We start from the raw sequence: 22,479 nt of genomic DNA, 5'->3' as shown, positions 1-22,479 counted from the left end.
GTGGCGGGAGCATTGCTCCCTTGTAGGGCTGCCCTCAGAATATACGGCTATTGTCTTACTGAATATATCCAGGTTATAGTGTCAGGGGGGCTGCACACAATGGCTACAAGGCTCCTCACTCTGCAGCTGTGCCCTGAGGAGGAGCAGGCCCCGCAGACAAGAGCTGAGGGCCCCAGCATGCACACAGTGATGAAACCCCACATCTCTGCAGTCAGCAGTTGCTGGGAGGGGCCGCTGGACCAGTCTGCCAGATCCAGGATAAGATAGGAGGCAGCGGAGCCACAGAAGCAGACGAGCCGTCCTCCTGCTCACAAGGACACCGAGACCTCGTGCACAGGGAGCCCCGAGCCCCAGAATTGGGGGAGAAGAGGCAGCCGGCACGGAGAGATTAACACCGGGCAGGCGGGATGCTGGGAAGATCCATGTGATTATTACAAGTCCTGCTCACTCCTCACCGCCATCACGGTCCAGAGGGAGCCAGGATTGTGGAGCTGGGAATGACTGCTGGCAGCCGAGCTGAGTGTGCCCCCCACCGGGGTCACTGAGAGCCCATGCCCTGCCCGGAGAGGAGCCTCGGTGCCCGTGTCTGCCATGGAGAGGAGTAGCTGCAGGCGCTGCGGGGACGAGGGATGCTGCTCCTAAATGACGCCCATGTGCCAGTGACTCCCGCTGTACACAGCCAGGTAATTACACCGTCTATATACAGCTCAGCACCGTGTACACCGTCTATATACAGCTCAGCACCGTGTACACCGTCTATATACAGCCAGGTATAGCCAGCTCAGCACCGTGTACACCGTCTATATACAGCTCAGCACCGTGTACACTGTCTATATACAGCTCAGCACCGTGTACACTGTCTATATACAGCCAGGTATAGCCAGCTCAGCACCGTGTACACCGTCTATATACAGCTCAGCACCGTGTACACTGTCTATATACAGCTCAGCACCGTGTACACTGTCTATATACAGCTCAGCACCGTGTACACTGTCTATATACAGCTCAGCACCGCTTACACTGTCTATATACAGCCAGGTATAGCCAGCTCAGCACTGTGTACACTGTCTATATACAGCTCAGCACCGTGTACACTGTCTATATACAGCTCAGCACCGTGTACACTGTCTATATACAGCTCAGCACCGCTTACACTGTCTATATACAGCCAGGTATAGCCAGCTCAGCACCGTGTACACTGTCTATATACAGCTCAGCACCGTGTACACTGTCTATATACAGCCAGGTATAGCCAGCTCAGCACCGTGAACACCGTCTATATACAGCTCAGCACCGTGTACACTGTCTATATACAGCTCAGCACCGTGTACACTGTCTATATACAGCTCAGCACCGTGTACACTGTCTATATACAGCTCAGCACCGTGTACACTGTCTATATACAGCTCAGCACCGTGTACACTGTCTATATACAGCCAGGTATAGCCAGCTCAGCACCGTGTACACTGTCTATATACAGCTCAGCACCGTGTACACTGTCTATATACAGCCAGGTATAGCCAGCTCAGCACCGTGTACACTGTCTATATACAGCTCAGCACCGTGTACACTGTCTATATACAGCCAGGTATAGCCAGCTCAGCACCGTGTACACTGTCTATATACAGCTCAGCACCGTGTACACTGTCTATATACAGCCAGGTATAGCCAGCTCAGCACCGTGTACACTGTCTATATACAGCTCAGCACCGTGTACACTGTCTATATACAGCCAGGTATAGCCAGCTCAGCACCGTGTACACTGTCTATATACAGCTCAGCACCGTGTACACTGTCTATATACAGCTCAGCACCGTGTACACCGTCTATATACAGCCAGCTCAGCACCGTGTACACTGTCTATATACAGCCAGGTATAGCCAGCTCAGCACCGTGTACACTGTCTATATACAGCTCAGCACCGTGTACACCGTCTATATACAGCCAGCTCAGCACCGTGTACACTGTCTATATACAGCTCAGCACCGTGTACACTGTCTATATACAGCCAGGTATAGCCAGCTCAGCACCGTGTACACTGTCTATATACAGCTCAGCACCGTGTACACTGTCTATATACAGCTAGGTATAGCCAGCTCAGCACCGTGTACACTATCCTATACAGCTAGGTATAGCCAGCTCAGCACCGTGTACACCGTCTATATACAGCTCAGCACCGTGTACACTATCCTATACAGCTAGGTATAGCCAGCTCAGCACCGTGTACACCGTCTATATACAGCTCAGCACCGTGTACACTATCCTATACAGCTAGGTATAGCCAGCTCAGCACCGTGTACACCGTCTATATACAGCTCAGCACCGTGTACACTGTCTATATACAGCTAGGTATAGCCAGCTCAGCACCGTGTACACTATCCTATACAGCTAGGTATAGCCAGCTCAGCACCGTGTACACTGTCTATATACAGCTCAGCACCGTGTACACTGTCTATATACAGCCAGGTATAGCCAGCTCAGCACCGTGTACACTGTCTATATACAGCTAGGTATAGCCAGCTCAGCACCGTGTACACTGTCTATATACAGCTCAGCACCATGTACACTGTCTATATACAGCTAGGTATAGCCAGCTCAGCACCGTGTACACTATCCTATACAGCTAGGTATAGCCAGCTCAGCACCGTGTACACTGTCTATATACAGCTCAGCACCGTGTACACTGTCTATATACAGCCAGGTATAGCCAGCTCAGCACCGTGTACACTGTCTATATACAGCTAGGTATAGCCAGCTCAGCACCGTGTACACTATCCTATACAGCTAGGTATAGCCAGCTCAGCACCGTGTACACCGTCTATATACAGCTCAGCACCGTGTACACTGTCTATATACAGCTAGGTATAGCCAGCTCAGCACCGTGTACACTATCCTATACAGCTAGGTATAGCCAGCTCAGCACCGTGTACACTGTCTATATACAGCTCAGCACCTTGTACACTGTCTATATACAGCCAGGTATAGCCAGCTCAGCACCGTGTACACTGTCTATATACAGCTCAGCACCGTGTACACTGTCTATATACAGCCAGGTATAGCCAGCTCAGCACCGTGTACACTGTCTATATACAGCTCAGCACCGTGTACACTGTCTATATACAGCCAGGTATAGCCAGCTCAGCACCGTGTACACTGTCTATATACAGCTCAGCACCGTGTACACCGTCTATATACAGCCAGCTCAGCACCGTATACACTGTCTATATACAGCCAGGTATAGCCAGCTCAGCACCGCGTACACTGTCTATATACAGCTCAGCACCGTGTACACTGTCTATATACAGCCAGGTATAGTCAGCTCAGCACCGTGTACACTGTCTATATACAGCTCAGCACCGTGTACACTATCCTATACAGCTCAGCACTGTATACACTGTCTATATACAGCCAGGTATAGCCAGCTCAGCACCGTGTACACTGTCTATTTACAGCTCAGCACCGTGTACACTGTCTATATACAGCTCAGCACCGTGTACACTGTCTATATACAGCCAGGTATAGTCAGCTCAGCACCGTGTACACTGTCTATATACAGCTCAGCACCGTGTACACTATCCTATACAGCTCAGCACCGTATACACTGTCTATATACAGCCAGGTATAGCCAGCTCAGCACCGTGTACACTGTCTATATACAGCTCAGCACCGTGTACACTGTCTATATACAGCTCAGCACCGTGTACACTGTCTATATACAGCTCAGCATCGCGTACACTGTCTATATACAGCTAGGTATAGCCAGCTCAGCACCGTGTACACTGTCTATATACAGCCAGGTATATCCAGCTCAGCACCGTGTACACTGTCTATATACAGCTAGGTATAGCCAGCTCAGCACCGTGTACACTGTCTATATACAGCTAGGTATAGCCAGCTCAGCACCGTATACACTGTCTATATACAGCCAGGTATATACAGCTCAGCACTGTGTACACTATCCTATACAGCTCAGCACCGTGTACACTGTCTATATACAGCCAGGTATAGCCAGCTCAGCACCGTATACACTATCCTATACAGCTCAGCACCGTGTACACTGTCTATATACAGCCAGGTATAGCCATCTCAGCACCGTATACACTATCCTATACAGCTCAGCACCGTGTACACTGTCTATATACAGCCAGGTATAGCCAGCTCAGCACCGTATACAATGTCTATATACAGCCAGGTATATACAGCTCAGCACCGTATACACTGTCTATATACAGCCAGGTATAGCCAGCTCAGCACCGTGTACACTGTCTATATACAGCTAGGTATAGCCTGCTCAGCACCGTATACACTGTCTATATACAGCCAGGTATATACAGCTCAGCACTGTGTACACTATCCTGTACAGCTCAGCACCGTGTACACTGTCTATATACAGCCAGGTATAGCCAGCTCAGCACCGTGTACACTATCCTATACAGCTCAGCACCGTGTACACTGTCTATATACAGCCAGGTATAGCCAGCTCAGCACCTATACTCTGTCTATAGACAGCTAGGTATAGCCAGCTCAGCACCGTATACACTGTCCTATACAGCCGGGTATATCCAGCTCAGCACCATGTACACTATCCTATACAGCTCAGCACCATACACACTGTCTATATACAGCTAGGTATAGCCAGCTCAGCACCGTATACAATGTCTATATACAGCTAGGTATAGCCAGCTCAGCACCGTATACACTATCCTATACAGCTCAGCACCGTATACACTGTCCTATACAGCCAGGTATAGCCAGCTCAACACCGTACACACTGTCTATATACAGCCAGGTATATCCAGCTCAGCACCGTATACACTGTCTATATACAGCCAGGTATATCCAGCTCAGCACTATGTACACTGTCTATATACAGCTCAGCACCGTGTACACTGTCTATATACAGCTAGGTATAGCCAGCTCAGCACAGTATACACTATCCTATCCAGCTCAGCACAGCATACACTGTCCTATACAGCTCAGCACTATATACACTGTCCTATAGTGCTAGGTATATACAGCTCACCACTAAATACTGTACATTGTACTGTAAGATCAGATATATATATATATAACTTAGCACTATATACACTGCACTATACAGCTTGCTCCTACCTGACCAAAGTGAGGATGGAGACCCCATGTAATACAGACATGATATAAGGTTAGTGGAGAGACAGCATATACATGTGTGACCGTATACAGTAATATATACATGTGTGACCGTATCCAGTAATAGATGAGTCAATGCATATGATGGAACTATATACTGTACTACAAGTGTGATCTATTATCTACCTATCTAATGGTCTAGCCTATCAGGTATCATCTATCTATATAATTATTTATTCTGTCACATATCTATCTGTCATGATGTAATGGTGGCCTGAAGGTGCTTATGTTGTACTGAGCCTTTAGTTAGTGCCATTTACCTGCATGACATATACTAGTCTAGTAGCCATCCATTAGTGCTGGGACCCTGGCATGTATACCCAGCAGTGGATGCAGTGTGCAGATATATAACCCGCATCACTATGCATTGTGCGCGCAGGCTTAGCATTGGAGCAGCTGACTATTAACTGTAATGTCTCATGTATCACTGTGCTGCTGTGCGCCATAGCTTTCTGTCAGACACACTAACCTCTGGATGTGTAATGTAACAGCAGGAAATGAAAGCTACAAAGTAATTACATATCAATATTCATTTAGAATATTGCCTCCTTAGTGAAAAATATGCATCTGGATTTGTGGTGTGGACATCTAAGGTAGCTTTCTATCCAAGCTTCAATCGTCTAGGCTGGAGATGGGTAATGGTCACCCTCCATCACATGTTTCATACTGGGCCCTAACTCTTCATTTTGGGTTGACATCTGTTGTAGATGTATCGTTCTGACTGAACCTCTTGAGATGGGGAATGGCTGGTCACCAACATTATAGTTAGTACTGAACCACAGGCATGATGTTCATAAATATGGCTGAACCTTGTGGTGATGGCTTTATCATTCAAGACCAACATCTTGTAGTTCGAAGATGTGTAAGGGCTACCCATGCTCTTCTGTCCTAATACTGGGCTTTGGACATATACTGATTAACTAGTTTTCTATGGTAGCTTTATCATGATACACATAGGCTGGCCAAAAAGTAGGTAACTATGTTCCACCTTCTCCTCTTGAGAATAACATGGTGCTTCTATTGGGGTATGTGGGTCCAGAGCAGCAATGGCATGCAATATCTTTGTTGTTTTCCCACATGACTTAGGAAATCTTTGAGTAACCTGAAAACATACTTGTCTGGATTTTGTTCTTCTGTCTGTATAGACCAGTGGTGTACAACCTGCGTCACGTGCAGTCAGCAGCGCCATTCTGTCTGGCCCTCACCCATCTCTAGCATCTCCCTTTTTGGAACTCTTCTGTATTCTGTACTCCAGCGAGGTAGAGATGGTTGTCCATGAACAAGGCTCTCTCCATTATAATTTTTAATAAATGTGTAACTCTTGATTGTTTCCTTAACTTTCATAAACTACAAAGGAGATAGCTGAACTTTGCATGACTTCCTCAACTCAGGGGAGCAGGTGACCCCTAATTCTTCATATAAGCAAAGCTTCCAGAATTCAAGAGATTTATGGCACAGGCTCTCTCAGATGGTGCCACCTATTTGATTTTATTACAGTCCATGGCGCTAGCTAAAAATGTAGCCTTTGGATCTAAAAAGGTTGTGTTCCTCTGCTCTAGGCCATTTCTCATCTTACATTGTCTTCTTCATATCATTACTGTGAGTTATGTCAACGTCTTTGACTTTCCATCTACCATTTTCATCCTTTTTTCTCTGTCTTAATCTGCTTTCAAATTTGATTTATGTCACTTTTTTTCTTGTCTCATTTTCTTCTGTTATTTTTTCACTCACATTTTTTTTTTGTCTTCATTTTACCCCTGTCCCCTCCGGTCTTCATCCCAATTCTTCCCCCAGAGTTCTATCTGTAACACCAATGCTGCCAGAGCTGGAATAGAGAAATAAATGCTGTCAGACATTTTCCACGATTGGATAGGACCCAGTTTCGGCCCCAGTGTCCCCGTCCTCAGCCCAGCCTGTGTCATAAGTTATTCATGATTACATACTACAATAAATTATTTTAATTACCATAACTGTTGCCAGGGTGCATTATCTGCATCATTCAGGCCTTCGTTTACTAGTAATGTTGGGTTATTTTTGGTATCTTCCACCTTGAAGAGATGCATATCCTGGAATTTGTGTATATTCTTCCTCTAGTATGTAGGCATTGTAAGTGGATCACATTGATGTTTGCGGGTTTCTGGTTTAGAATTACTGAGTATAGTTGCAATATGCCCATGAAATCTGAAAGTCTGATTGCTTATATTTCCATACAAATAAGAGGCTAAATTGGGTAATTCATTAATATTTAAAAACTATTTCTCTTAAAATATCCCATATAAAAATAGGTCTTGTGGAGTTGTCCTCGACAAACTGTCAAAAAGTCACTGTACATAGAACGCAAGCAAAGAAAAAATGACAACCTCACATGATCACCTCTCTATTGGTCCTGATGTGGCCTATATCCCAATTTCAAAACTTGAAAATTGAAATGCAGGTATGGAATTTAGGTGAAGGGGTCTGGATAAAAACCACATAAGGGAAGAAGGCTGAATGGTAAAATATCTCCTCCCTCCTCGCTCACCAAATGCCCGCTGGTTTCTGCTTCCTATTCCTACCTTGGCACACACTAGAATTTTCCGCTTCGCCAATTCCTACTTGGGGGGTCACCTGCCATTTCTAGCGTTTCAAGAAGAGACCAGGATTAGAGAACAGCGGGGAACCAGTCAGTTTGGAATGGGAGATTAGGGGCTTCAGTGAGGGTGAGGATTGGTTATTTTACTCAGTAAACCAGTCGGAGCCATTGGAGATTTTATGTTTATATGCTGGGCAACCACTTTAACCAAAAATAGAAATTTTGCCAAATCTGGGTAGCTGCACAATGTAAGGGAGGTATATAGCAGGGAGAAATCCGAGGCCATACTACTTAATAAAACTTTTATTGAAAAATGCCCTAAGCCCCATTATTTGTGAACCACTGTCACTGTTTTACTTTGATCTTTTTGCCCACCGCTTATGTATTTTGTGCTTCATTGTTTTTTCAATAAAAACGTACAATTTTATTATTAAGCAGCATGGACTCGGATTTCTCTGTTTTGGCTTCTAATTGAGTTGCGACTACACTTCTTTTGGGGCACGATTTAGTTATATATGTAATGTATATACACAACATAATGTTCCATTGGAGAATTTTCAGATTACAATAAGTGGATGTTGACAAGTGACATTCTGAAAGATTTTTTTTTTCCAGAAAATTTACAGGTAAATATCTTTGGTTCACGTCTGTGTTAAAGTTTCCATTTATAATGGAAGCTACAAAGCCGTTCCCGATCCATTGCAAAATAGCATTGCATAAAGGCAAGGCTGTGCTATCGACGCTTGGCCTCCCTATGTGTCGGCAGAATTGGAGCAAAATCTCTCTCCAGCTTAGTGAAAGTCTTGCGTTTTCATCTTTAGTGGCCATTTTTATGTATGTGCTTATTTTAGATTCTTTTAAGGTTTGGCATGTGTTCTGAGACGGATATTCATGAGGTTATAATCACATTTTATCTGCATGAAAAATGTAATATTTTAAAAAATACAAATATTTGAAACTGACTGTAATGATAAATTTGGCTTCTTTGGTACATAATGGCCAGGTTAGTACCATATTTATGATTTGCTGCTAGTAGTTATGTGTCCTTCTGCTCCGCTATTGCATGATATTAGCGTTCCTGATAGACCAGACGCCGGAGCAATGAGTTCAGGGTGCCATCACAACTGTAAAGATGACAAGGCAAGCACACAGGAGGGCTGTCTGTTGCTTTGCTATGGTATCAGGAATGCTCAAAAAGAGCAGAGGACCTTGAGCGTTTAACAGGAGAACCTGGATATTTGTGTGTCACAGCGTGCAGGACCATCTAATTGGCTGGAAATTGGGTATATATGAAGGTTGGTTTCTGAAAAAAATACTAAATGGTGGGAAAAGTCTTCAAAACGTTTCCTAGTATCTGTTTCTAGGAAATGTGTTTGACATTTAACATGGAGGCTTTTAGAGAACGGGTCCTCTAGTAATGAATGTAAAATCTGCTTGGTTATTTGATATCACAGGATCATTTTGTTTTCAAAAAGCTATGCTATATTGTCAACAAAAACAAAGAAAACAGCAAAAAATAAATAATAAAATAAATCTTTATTTTTATATAGCGCTATCATATTCCGCAGCGCTTTACGGTTTGCACCCATTATCATCCCTGTCCCCGATGGGGCTCACAATCTAAATTCCCTATCAGTATGTCTTTGGAATGTGGGAGAAAACCGGAGTACCAGGAGGAAACCCACGCAAACTCCTTGCAGATGTTGTCCTTGGTGGGATTCGAACCCAGGACTCCAGCGCTGCAAGGCTACAAATGAACATATAAACTACAGCAAGTAAATAGTAAAGATACATATAAATAACATGGGGTACTTAGTTAACACTATTTTGATAAAAAAAAAAAAAATCATAAAAGCCATCCAACCATGACAAGGTGTACCCATGGGGACGGCCCTAACCTGTCTCTAGTATAAAAACCTTACCGTGTATCAAATGACATCAATGTGAATAAGGGAAGAGCAGGACAGGGCCAGACTGAGACCCATCCATGAGAAGCTATACAAATGATATACACTGCACAGAATGGTGAGGAACGCCTCTGTACAAAGCACAGGAGATTACAGCAAAACCAAAGAAATGAGCTGGACTATAAACTGGCATACATGCAAAGCTTAAGAGCACGTTCACACTGTGGCTATTCCATAGGCAAAACTCAAGAAAAAAAGCAAACAAGTGAGCATGTACCCTACAAGTAAATAGTACATGTAAGGCTATGTTCACACGTTGTGCTTTTGCTGCTTTTTTTTCCGCGGGCAAAACCTGCTCTCTTGACAATGAAGAAGCGTTTTCAAAAAAGCAGGTTTTCCTGATTTTTTTTATTGATGTGCCTTTGTTGTCTCTTGTGCATGTTGAGGATGTTTAGTGACCCCAAAAAAGCCTGATTTAGAATACTGTGTACAGTTCTGGTCTCCGGTGTGTAAGAAAGACATAGCTGAACTGGAGCGGGTGCAGAGAAGAGCGACCAAGGTTATTAGGGATCTGGGGGGTCTACAATACCAAGACAGGTTATTACACTTGGGGTTATTTAGTTTGGAGAATCGAAGGCTTAGGGGTGATCTTATTACAATGTATAAATATATGAGAGGACCATACAAAGACCTTTCTAATGATCTTTTTACTCTTAGACCTGTGGCGGAGACAAGGGGGCATCCTCTACGTCTGGAGGAAAGAAGGTTTAAGCATACTCACAGACGCGGATTCTTTACTGTAAGAGCAGTGAGACTATGGAACTCTCTGCCATATGATGTTGTAATGAGTGATTCCCTACTAAAATTTAAGAAGGGACTGGATGCCTTTCTTGAAAAGTATAATATTACAGGTTATATACACTAGTTTCCTTAATATTGCGTTGATCCAGGGAGCTAGTCTGATTGCCGTATGTGGAGTCGGGAAGGAATTTTTTTCCCCAATGTGAAGCTTACTGTTTGCCACATGGGGTTTTTTGCCTTCCTCTGGATCAACATGTTAGGGCAGGTTAGGTTAGGATATGGGTTGAACTAGATGGACTCCCTTCAACCTTAATAACTATGTTACTATGATTTAAGTTCCTTAGGTTATTTCATCAAAAGCGCAGCAAATCCTGATACCTTCTTTTTTTTTTCTGCATTTTTACAACTACCATTTGCTTCCTATGGGCAGGCCCGGATTGGCAATATAACCAACCGGGCATTTTCCCGCTGGGCCACTGTCACGTGGGCCGTCATCTGGCCGCTTGCCAGCTGCTGCAGCCACTGTTGCTCCTGCCGCCGGCCCTCTGCGGGCACAGCGGTGATAGTTTCAAGTTCCTCCCGCACTGCAGGGAGATAAGCCGCCACGCCCCCCCCCCCACGCACCCCATCCTCGCCTTAGCATGAGACCCCCTCCCCCCCGCAGCCACTCACAGCGTCGCACTCGCTTGCCTGCTCTCTCTGTTCGCAGGACCTGTGATGAGGTTGTAGGGAAGGTGACCTGACGGACGGACGGACTAGTCAGAGTGAAGAAAGATAGGTTTGCACAGTGTAGGTAGGAGACAGTGATTACAGTGGGGAAACAACTAGGAAAGTGTAGTGGACGTGCAGTACCTTGGGATGACCATTAGATGGCAGGGTGGAGTGTGAGCAAAGGACTTTACAGCAGCTTAGGGCTTTAGAAACCATTGGTCATGGGGGGCGTGGTGACAGTTAGTGACAGTTTCAAGGAACCGGGGAAGTTATAAATACTGAGGGAGGGTTCCAGAAAGTTCCAGTCCCCAGGGGGAGCCCAGGTGACAGGAGGACTTCGCCAGTCTGTGTGCCCTGAGGAGAATCCGACCAAGGGGACTGAGGAGAGGAAACGTCAGGGGGTGGTCCTGACAGAAAGATACCGCAGAAGAGACGAGGCAGTGAGTGCCATATACCGTATTTGACACGACGACTGACCAGTGAAAGCGCTGTTGGTTATTGGGCTTAGGGCGGCCACAGTGGCGGACCTGTCAGGAGCGTCGAACAAGTGAAGGAGGGACAGTACGCATATGTACGTCCCTATTGTAAAAGTACGGTGTGTAAACGGCTCTGGAAACGGAGGGCCGATAAGTGAAGAAACGTGCGGTGTGCTGCGGAGGCCGTCAGGCGGACGGCAAGTAATGAAATAAACTTGGACCTGTTGCACCCAGAATCTGCCTCATCGTGTCTCTGTTATCATCTCTGCGCGGTACAAAAGTAGGACCACCACCCCCCAGCTCGGCACCCCACCACCGACACTACATTTGGCGTAGTCGGCAGGATCGCCGCCGCTAATACGCTATCTTCTGCGGCAGGCCTGCAACTGAAGGACTGAGGAAAACTTGGACTGCTCTATTTCGGATTATAAACACCTGTGGACTAAAAATTACTGACCTGTGGATTACAAATTGGGACGCTGTGTCGGATCTGTGTTGCTTGCAGAGGATCCAAGGCAGTAGCTGATTCTGCCCAAGATGGCGGTATTACTTCAGCGCAGAGGAGAGGTCCGGGTGTTTGCAGTTGTTCAGAATGGACTGGGACCCCCTCCAACGTACCCCAAAAGGAAGCAATATATGCCCGGAGACCGACGTTTCCATATATTGGACCCTGGCAGATGGATGGAAAGGTCTGCCAACGCCCCACCCAGCAGGAGGAGTGGCACAGAAGAAAAACTTGGCTGCGGCTGTCTGACGCCATTCGAGTGCTGCCCAACGGACGGTATGAGATGCTGCGGGTGTCGGGGCATCGGCCGCCTAGAGTGGCAATGGCGGCGAGAGATGGAGCTGCACCAGAAGTCATCTTCAGATTTACGGGCAGGCAGCGGGATGCTGAGCCGGGGAGCGGAGCCTGAGGGGAGTCAGCGAGAACGGCTGCCACCAATACCAGCAGAGGACTTCTCAGCGGAGCCCCCGAGTCCGGAGGGAAGGCCCGCAGGACAGTGGAGCAAGGAACGGAGGCTGCGGGGGAAACTGCGTGATGATGGAACGGAGGCCGCAGCGCCAGGGAAGGTGAGAGTACCCCCGGCCCTACCAGTGCCTCCGCAAGCGGCCCCCACCATTCTGCTGCAGCACGCGGCCCCCTGCGCACCGGAAGGCCTAGTTACCACGGGCCCCGTGGTGTATGCAGAGCTGAGCGAGGTCCCCGCTCATGTCCCCGAACTACCCCGCCCGGAGTCACCAGTGCAGAGCTCACCCAAAGAAAATGCTGCTGCGCTTTCCCTGCTAATAGCAGCTGCATTGTTGAAATCGGCCGTTACTCCGACTCCGTTGGAAGTAGTGGATGCGGCCTGTCCTGAGGCCGCGGTTATGCCGCTGCTGGAGTCGGCTGCGACCGATTTAGCGGGCCCTGTGATTCCAGCCCCCGAGGACCCGGTTCTCCCCATTTGCCACCTGACCCCAGCGGCTGCTGGGCCGCAGAAATCTTCGGCCGTTTCTGTCTTGCGGTCTTTTTCAGCGGAGTCCCGCCCACCGGACTCCAGGGCCCGTGCTGTTCCCTCCGTGTGGGAAGCGGAGGTGATCAGGAAGAAAAAGGCCCGGGAGCAGGAAGTGTGGAACCTGCTCCACACTCAAGGAGAGGCCGTCATGGAAAAGAAGAGGACTTGAATGGACACCCTCAGTATCCCCGTGGAGCCCTCACCTCTGTCCATTGAGAGTGGTATAGACTGTCAGGAGTTCGATGCACCGTTGTGCAGATTATAAGGACAGTTGCATTTAGGAAAAAGTTTTGTTGTTGTTTAACTGATGCAACTATTTTCTCTCTCCTTCTTTCTTCTTTCTATGTTCTTTATATACGAAAATATGTTTACCTGACAGAACGGGGATACGGAAAAGTGGAGGAGTGTCCAGGTCCAAGGAAGGGGGGGAGGAAGAAAGAGGAAATGCAATGTTATGTTATATTTTGGTTTTAAAAGTAAGAGAAAATGGAAAAAAAAAAAAATTTATAAAAATGGGGTACTTGTGCTATTATAAAGTTGTATGATGTATAATATGCAAAGTAAAATGCAACAGGTCCGGGTTAAGGGAAGGTCTGCGGGACCAAAGGAAAGTGTGAGATCCGGTAGGGATCTAAGAGTTGAGGTCTGGGAGACCGGGACGCCGACCATGACATGTAATTGAAAGAAGGAAAATGAATTGGAAGACGTGAGAAAGACAGCCGTCCTAGGTCAGGTCCCCAACACCACGGACACCCCTGAAGGAAAGGCGGGCGCCGGCAATGATCTGGTAGGTGAGTGGCCTCGATCATGGCGTACCGGATAGTGAAAGGTAACAGTAGGGGAGAGTAGGGGAAAGATACACGCCGTAGAGAGAATACGGGTGTACCTTGCCCAATTTGAAAGACGTTGTCATGTGGCGTGCGCGCTGGTGAGTAGCAGTAGGCTGCTCAGAGCATAGTGCTCCCAGTATGGTTCGGCCCCCGCAGATAGTGGGTTTGGCTCAACTTCTGGTCCGACAACAGAATGTAGGTGTAGATTCAGAACGACGAAGGCAGGGATGACGATTGTCGAGGACGACAATGGACAAAGGAAGGGGGAGTGTAGGGAAGGTGACCTGACGGACGGACGGACTAGTCAGAGTGAAGAAAGATAGGTTTGCACAGTGTAGGTAGGAGACAGTGATTACAGTGGGGAAACAACTAGGAAAGTGTAGTGGACGTGCAGTACCTTGGGATGACCATTAGATGGCAGGGTGGAGTGTGAGCAAAGGACTTTACAGCAGCTTAGGGCTTTAGAAACCGTTGGTCATGGGGGGCGTGGTGACAGTTAGTGACAGTTTCAAGGAACCGGGGAAGTTATAAATACTGAGGGAGGGTTCCAGAAAGTTCCAGTCCCCAGGGGGAGCCCAGGTGACAGGAGGACTTCGCCAGTCTGTGTGCCCTGAGGAGAATCCGACCAAGGGGACTGAGGAGAGGAAACGTCAGGGGGTGGTCCTGACAGAAAGATACCGCAGAAGAGACGAGGCAGTGAGTGCCATATACCGTATTTGACACGACGACTGACCAGTGAAAGCGCTGTTGGTTATTGGGCTTAGGGCGGCCACAGTGGCGGACCTGTCAGGAGCGTCGAACAAGTGAAGGAGGGACAGTACGCATATGTACGTCCCTATTGTAAAAGTACGGTGTGTAAACGGCTCTGGAAACGGAGGGCCGATAAGTGAAGAAACGTGCGGTGTGCTGCGGAGGCCGTCAGGCGGACGGCAAGTAATGAAATAAACTTGGACCTGTTGCACCCAGAATCTGCCTCATCGTGTCTCTGTTATCATCTCTGCGCGGTACAAAAGTAGGACCACCCCCCCCCCAGCTCGGCACCCCACCACCGACACTACAAGGTCACAGGAGGGGAGGAGTCAGGGGGTCACATGATTAGGAGCCTTTGTCCAGACCCCCGATCATGTCACCCCCTGACTCCGCCCCTCCTGTGACCTCATCACAGGTCCTGTGCGCTCAGCCTTGCCTCTACCGTCTGCAAGACTCTGCTGTGCTGTTGTCATGGTGCTGGTTGAGGTAAGTATGTGTGGGGTCAGGATTTACAGTGTGGATGTAGCAGAGCCATGTGTGTACGAGGTGTACGGAGCGGAGCCGTGTGTACGAGGTGTACGGAGCGGAGCCGCACGTGTACGAGGTGTACGGAGCAGAGCCGCACGTGTACGAGGTGTACGGAGCAGAGCCGCACGTGTACGAGGTGTACGGAGCAGAGCCGCACGTGTACGAGGTGTACGGAGAGGAGCCGCACGTGTACGAGGTGTACGGAGAGGAGCCACGTGTGTACGAGGTGGACGGAGTGGAGCCGTGTGTGTATGGAGTAGAGCCATATGTGTACGGGATGTACGGAGCGGAGCCAAGTGTGTACAAAGCATACAAAGCGGGCTTTTCCCACGGACACAGGAGTACACGGCGGAGCCCCGAGGAGCATTTTAAAACACACACATGACGTTCCACCTGAAGTGATGTGCTGGAAGCTGACCGGAAATGAGATAATTTCTTGAGGAGATTGTGACGGAACCAGGAATGCTTCAGATCCATCACCGTGTCCTCCTCCGACAGCGCAGACAGCAGGATCGCCTTGGAATCGGGGATGCCGGCCATGTGAGCGGATCATGATAGGTCCTGCACCAGGAGGCTCAGGTGGGCACTACAATGGGAGCCGGGCTGCTATAGTATCTTTGTAGAATCTTTCTTTATTTCTTTCTCTCTTTTTCTTTCTCTGTTCTTTCATTCTCTGTTCTGTCTTTCCCTCATTTTCTTTCTCTGTTCTTTCTCTCTCTAATCGTTCTTTTTTCTCTCTCTAATCGTTCTTTCCCCTCTTTCTTTCTTTTTCTTTCCTCTCTGTTCTTTCTTTCTTTTCTTCTCTCTCTGTTCTTTCTCTGTCTCGCTCTGTTCTTTCTTTGTCTTTCACTGTTCTTTCTTTCCCCTTTCTTTCTCGCTCTCTCTGTTTTCTTTTTTCTCTCTCTCTGTTTTCTCTCTTCCTTAGTGCCAGTCCGTGTGCCCATAATGCCAGCCACTGTGCCCTCAGTACCAGTCAGTGTGATCAGCAGTGCTAAATGGGTGCGATTAGGTGTGGACATGGGTGTGACTAGTTGTGAAATGGGTGTGGCTGGACGCGCCGCAGTCTTTGTCCATCTTTCCCTTCTTCAAAAGTTGGGAGGTATGATAGGGGCGGCTATGACCAGGGGGTCTGGTTGCCCAATAGAGAGCAGTTCTGCCAGGAATTCTGTAATCATGCATACAAAAGGGGACAGAGCTTTGGGAGGAGTACTGTACCTAAAAGCAATAAATAGCACTGAGCTGAAATACTGGGCACAGCTGTGACTACATGTTATATAGTCGTGTTAATCTCCTCTCACTTCTTGTAAACTACAAGTGTACAAAGATATTATATAGTCACCATGTGACTAGTGGGCCTGTGTAACTTCAAATGCCAGGGCTGAATTTTAGTCCCAGTCCGGCCCTGCCTATGGGTAAAAGAACACTGCAAATACGCAGAAAAAAGGGCTGAAAGAAGTGATTTGCTGTAGTTTTCAGGCCGCAGCAGTTTACCAAATCAGTCAGGAAAATAAAAGCAATGTGTGGGCATGAGTTTTCTGAAATATCATAGACTTTGCTGGTACTGTAAAACGCAGCTTAAAGGGAATCTGTCACCCCTTTTTTGAGATATCATATAATGATATCATTCTGTTCTGTGTCACATAAGGATTCTCTTAGTACTTTTGCTTCCCCCTGACCCTGCACCTTTCATGCATAAATACCTTTTTTATATCGGTGCAGATGTATGTAAACTGCCACGGTCTGGTCCGCTGGGCGGGGCTTATTCAACTGCTCCCCCCCTCCCTGTCTTTCTCTACGCATTTCTTCTTGTGTAGAGCAAGACAGGGAGGGGGGAGCAGTTAAATAAGCCCCGCCCAGCGGACCAGACCGTGGCAGTTTACATACGTACATCTGAACCGATATAAAAAAGGTATTTATGCATGAAAGGTGCGGGGTCAGGGGGAAGCAAAAGTACTAAGAGAATCCTTATGTGACACACAATTGAATGATATCATTATATGATATCTCAAAAAAGGGGTGACAGATTCCCTTTAAAATTTGCATAGAAAAGCCGCAAAAGCGCAACGTGTGAACAGAGTCATACATAGGGTACTTAGTTAAGGCTGTTTGATCAAAAAAGCAACCAAGAGGTATGCGACACACAAAAAATGCACAAGGCTGCTGCATATTATAAGACTTCTCAATATCACCATTCTATAATCCATCAAGCCCAGATGCCCCACAAGGGTCGAGGAAAGTTATTGTGACCTGTCTGTGCCCTGTTGTCTACAGCCTGGTATCCTTTAGGGATTAAAATTTAGATTTGCTTTTCAAGAATTGTGAGCCCTAGTTTCATATTCTGGAAAATAAATGTGCCCGAAAATAAACATAAAAATATACCGTATATCAACTATAAAATATGTCTAATTTGCCATTCCTGCATCTGGAAAAGCTGTGGGAGAAATGTGATCACATCACATGACAACTAAGGCTGGTTTCACATTAGCGCTTTTTAAGCGCACGCACGGCCGGGGGTAGCTCCGCCCCTGAGCCGGCTCTCTGCCCGGCGTGCCCGCCCCTTGCTTGTAGCGCCGCCTCCTAGCGCACAGCGGCCCCTGCGATCGGCACACCCTATCTTTAGCATAGGGTGCGCAGATCGTGCGCAGGCCGTGCGCTAGTTGCGCTTTGACCTGCGCTGCGCACTTTTGACGGTGCGCCGTGCGCGCCAAAATCAAACTTTTCGGATTTTGGCGCGCACGGCGCACCGTCAAAAGTGCGCAGCGCAGGTCAAAGCGCAACTAGCGCATGGCCTGCGCACGATCTGCGCACCCTATGCTAAAGATAGGGTGCGCCGATCGCAGGCGCCGCTGTCCGCTAGGAGGCGGCGCTACAAGCAAGGGGCGGGCACGCCGGGCAGAGAGCCGGCTCAGGGGCGGAGCTACCCCCGGCCGTGCGTGCGCTTAAAAAGCGCTAATGTGAAACCAGCCTAATTCCAGTATTCATAAACCATAACTACCATTAGTAAATGGCAGAAAAAGAGGCAAAAAGCATGATAATAACATTTCTTCAAAATTTATTATTTACTCAATACATAAAATAAACAAGGGAATATGCACAAAATGCCATGCTAATACACAGACCAGAAACCATATCAGAAAATATGACAGGAAAACACCATAAAACTCATGTAATCAAAAACTTATTGTTTGATAGCAAAAATTATAATAAAATGCTTGATGTAATAGACAGATTATGTGCAAAATTCACAATGAAAAAAGGAGGTGCCAATAGTTGTCTGTGCATATAAAATGCTAGCCACCCTATTGAAAAAAGCACAGCCTTTTATTAAATGCACAAAAATCCACTGTTGAGAAAATGGTGTATAGCGCCACTCAGAATGAGCATTCACTTATTTCATATAAATTCCAGTCACCTATACCTCAGAAAAATAAAGTGCTTAATGGAATAAAATGGATTTTGTGTGCAAAATATGCAGGAAAAGTGCATAAAAAAGTGCCAATAGTTGCCTGCTGCAAATAAATGCTAGTCACCGTATTGAAAAAGCACCGTCCTATATTCAGTGCGCCTACCAAGTCACAACTGAGGGGAAAAAAAAGGTGATTCTGTGTCATTAGGAATGTTCATCCACTTGCTGCATGAAAAGCTGCTAGCCACTTAAATCTCTTTATTTTGCTGCATATAAAACGCTAGTCACCTAAGGGCATAATGATCTCCTGAACTTACATATGTTACAGGTACTGGTCTATCACAGCCACCCCGCCAGCGCCGTTTCGCCTCACAGGCTTCCTCAAACAGGGGCATGTGTGCTTTCAAAATTGTGCGGCTTTAAATATCCCTTGCACAGCTGATTCAAATGTCGGCGTCAACGGGTTGATATTGCGCGTGCACAGGTCCGCAGACTTCCTCTGCAGTAAAATTGTGACTTCCCATTCCTCGCGCTTGGAACGCAAGCGTGGAACGCTATGCGTCACCTGTGGGAGCGAGGCAGGAAGTCACGAGGTCGTCCGGACCTGCGCATGCGCGATACCCGGACGCCGAGATTATATTGAAGTAAACATAAACACTGTTATTGCAGGAAATTACCGACACCACGTTGGCTAATAGGACGATATACATATAAATGGGAAGCCAAATATACATTCATATAAAATGTCAAGTAAATGAGTGAAAATACATAAATATTTACACATAGCATAAATATACACAATATGCATATATCTCTAAATAAGTTACAAGTGAATGCACAATTATATTGATGTGAATTTACAATTATACAAAATATGTGCATATTATAAAAAATTATATCCCTACAATGCATCATTAAAATACATACTGAATTAATATTATACCCCCCATGATAATTATACAGGGGATATTTAAAGCCACACAATTTTGAAAGCACACATGCCCCTGATTGAGGAAGCCTGTGAGGCGAAACGGCGCTGTCAGGGTGGCTGTGATAGACCAGTACCTGTAACATATGTAAGTTCAGGAGATCATTATGCCCTTAGGTGACTAGCATTTTATATGCAGCAAAATAAAGAGATTTAAGTGGCTAGCAGCTTTTGATGCAGCAAGTGGATGAACATTCCTAATGAAACGGCATCACTTTTTCTTTTTTCTCTCAGTTGTGACTTGGTAGGCGCACTGAATATAGGACGGTGCTTTTTCAATATGGTGACTAGCATTTATTTGCAGCAGGCAACTATTGGCACTTTTTTATGCACTTTTCCTGCATATTTTGCACACAAAATCCATTTTATTGCATTAAGCACTTTATTTTTCTGAGGTATAGGTGACTGGAATTTATATGAAATAAGTGAATGCTCATTCTGAGTGGCGCTATACACCATTTTCTCAACAGTGGATTTTTGTGCATTTAATAAAAGGCTGTGCTTTTTTTCAATAGGGTGGCTAGCATTTTATATGCAGCAGACAATTATTGGCACCTCCTTGCATGTAGCACTTTTTTCATTGTGAATTTTGCACATAATCTGTCTATTACATCAAGCATTTTATTATAATTTTTGCTATCTATCAAACAATAAGTTTTTGATTACATGAGTTTTATGGTGTTTTCCTGTCATATTTTCTGATATGGTTTCTGGTCTGTGTATTAGGCTACTTTCACACATCCGGTGTGTGGGGTCCGGCGGCGTGCGGCGAAAAGCCGGGCCGCCGGATCCGGCCTGCAGCCGTGACACCGGAAGTGTGTGCGGCGAGACGATACGGCTCGGACATTATTAAAGGAGCCGCAGGACAGAGGCAGCCAATGAGACAGCTGCTGAAAGGGAGGTGAGGGGAGGAGAGGATAGGAGAGGGGAGGGGAGGGGAGGGGGGTGGAGAGAGAGAGACATGGGGGGTTAACATTAGTGTCCAGGCAAGAGAATCTCTCTCTCTTGCTGGGCACTTTTGGGGTTAACCCCACAGAGAGATCTCTCTCTCTCACCCAGACACTGTGAGTGTTAACCCCACAAGTGCCCGGCGAGAGAGATCTCTCACAAGTGTCCGGGTGACAGAGAGAGATCTCTCTCTCTCTTGCCGGGCACTTGTGGGGTTAACATTCACAGAGTCCGGGCATGCGCTGTGGAAAAAGCCGGTCCGGCGCTGACAAAAAACGTTGCAGGGAATGTTTTTTGCAGATGCCGGAAGGCTAATTTATGCCGTGTCCGGCAACAACCGGACACGACGCATAACCATCCGGCACGATGCGGCGCCCATGAAAGCTTATGGGACAAAACCGGATCCGGTGCTGGATCCGGTTATTAAAAATTTTGCCGCATCGTGCCGGATGACAAAAACCGGATGTGTGAAAGAGGCCTTAGCATGGCATTTTGTGCATATTCCCTTGTTTGTTTTATGTATTGAGTAAATAATAAATTTTGAAGAAATTTTATTATCATGCTTTTTGCCTCTTTTTCTGCCATTTATTAATGGTAGTTATGGCTTATGAATAACTTTTGAGGTGGTATTTATACATCTTGGACATTTTTTGATATGTTGAGTAATACCAGTATTAGTAAGATGTTTTCTGTGCCAACAACAATGGTGAATATGAAAAACCAATAGATTCTCCTAACATTCTTATATAGGAAAATATTATTTAAATACCACAAAAGTAGAATCATAGAATCGTAGAGTTGGAAGGGACCTCCTGGGCCATCTGGTCCAACCCACTGCTCAAAGCAGGATTCACTAAATCATCCCAGACAGATGTCTGTCCAGCCTCTGTTTGAAGACTTCTATTGAAGGAGAACTCACCACCTCTCGTGGCAGCCTGTTCCACTCATTGATCACCCTAACTGTCAAAAAGTTTTTTCTAATATCTAATCTGTGTCTCTTCCCATTCAGTTTCATCCCATTGCTTCTAGTCTTTCCTTGTGCAAATGAGAATAAAGATGATCCTTCTACAATGTGACAGCCCTTTAGATACTTGTAGACAGCTATTAAGTCTCCTCTCAGTCTTCTCTTTTGCAAACTAAACAATCCCAAATCCTGCAACCTTTCCTCATAAGACAGGGTTTGCAGACCGGTCACCATTCTGGTCGCTCTTCTCTGAACTTGCTCCACTTTGTTGATATCTTTGCCCAAAACTGGACCCAATATTCCAGATGAGGTCTGACCAAAGAGGAGTAGAGGGCAATAATGACTTCACGTGATCTAGACTGTATGCTTCTGTTAATACATCCTAGAATTGTATTTGTCTTTTTTGCTGCTGCATCACACTGTTGACACATGTTCTGTCTGTGATCTATTCGTATACCCAAGTCTTTTTCACACGTGCTGTTGCTTAGCTCTATTCCTCCCATTCTGTATATGCTTTTTTCATTTTTATTGCCCATTGTAGTACTTTGCATTGTTCCATGTTAGAAACCATTCTGTTGTTGCCCACTGCTCCAGTTTATTTATATCTCTTTGATTCCTCTCTCTCTTCTCTAGTATTAGCTATCCCTCCTAGCTTTGTGTCATCAGCAAATTTAATCCGGTTGCCCTCAATTCCTCAAGTACTTGGTAAATGCATAGAGAAACCACTAGAAAAAGTAGATGGCAAGCCGTAATTGCACCTTATTGATTATAACCCAGCTTTCTTTGAAAAATATAAAACCTTAAAAGACTGAATAAAATTGCAAATAATTTCAGGACTAGTGAATATTTCTCTTCTAAGGCCTCATGTAGACATCCATTTTCCACATGTGTTTTTGATGGATAGAAAACATGTCCATTTTAGCCTATGGGGCT

The 22,479-nt window shown here is 46.2% G+C and overlaps 1 protein-coding gene across 2 annotated transcripts in view; it reads left to right on the top strand.

The window, feature by feature from the left end:
• The first annotated feature begins 201 nt into the window (after nucleotides 1-201).
• LINGO1 (leucine rich repeat and Ig domain containing 1) overlaps nucleotides 202-22,479 on the top strand; it is a 531,517-nt gene continuing 509,239 nt past the window's right edge. For both annotated transcript variants that reach the window (XM_073579486.1, XM_073579484.1), the window contains exon 1: nucleotides 202-683. The gene's annotated coding sequence lies outside the window, so the exon portion shown is untranslated. The remainder of the gene's footprint in view (nucleotides 684-22,479) is intronic.

This window comes from Dendrobates tinctorius, unplaced genomic scaffold (assembly GCF_039654945.1).
Source record: "Dendrobates tinctorius isolate UK_male_01 unplaced genomic scaffold, ASM3965494v1 ptg000062l, whole genome shotgun sequence".
NCBI classification, from domain to species: Eukaryota; Metazoa; Chordata; class Amphibia; order Anura; family Dendrobatidae; genus Dendrobates; species Dendrobates tinctorius.
The sequence above is the reverse complement of the archived record's forward strand: the minus strand, read 5'-3'. Positions and strand labels throughout refer to the sequence as shown.